The following is a 220-nucleotide window of genomic DNA, read 5'->3' as shown; positions in this document are numbered from 1 at the left end:
ACAACCTAAGGATAGCCTGGACTCCTGGGATAAGCTGGTCACTGCCTTCTTGGATAAATTCTTTCCTCCTAAAAAGCTGAGCAAGCTAAGAGTGGATGTTCAAACCTTCAAACAAAAAGATGGTGAATCCCTCTATGAAGCTTGGGAAAGATACAAACAGCTAACCAAAAGATGTCCATCTGACATGTTTTCAGAATGGACCCTATTAGATATATTCTAC

Source organism: Arachis duranensis, chromosome 5 (assembly GCF_000817695.3).
Source record: "Arachis duranensis cultivar V14167 chromosome 5, aradu.V14167.gnm2.J7QH, whole genome shotgun sequence".
Classification (NCBI taxonomy): Eukaryota; Viridiplantae; Streptophyta; class Magnoliopsida; order Fabales; family Fabaceae; genus Arachis; species Arachis duranensis.
The sequence above is the reverse complement of the archived record's forward strand: the minus strand, read 5'-3'. Positions refer to the sequence as shown.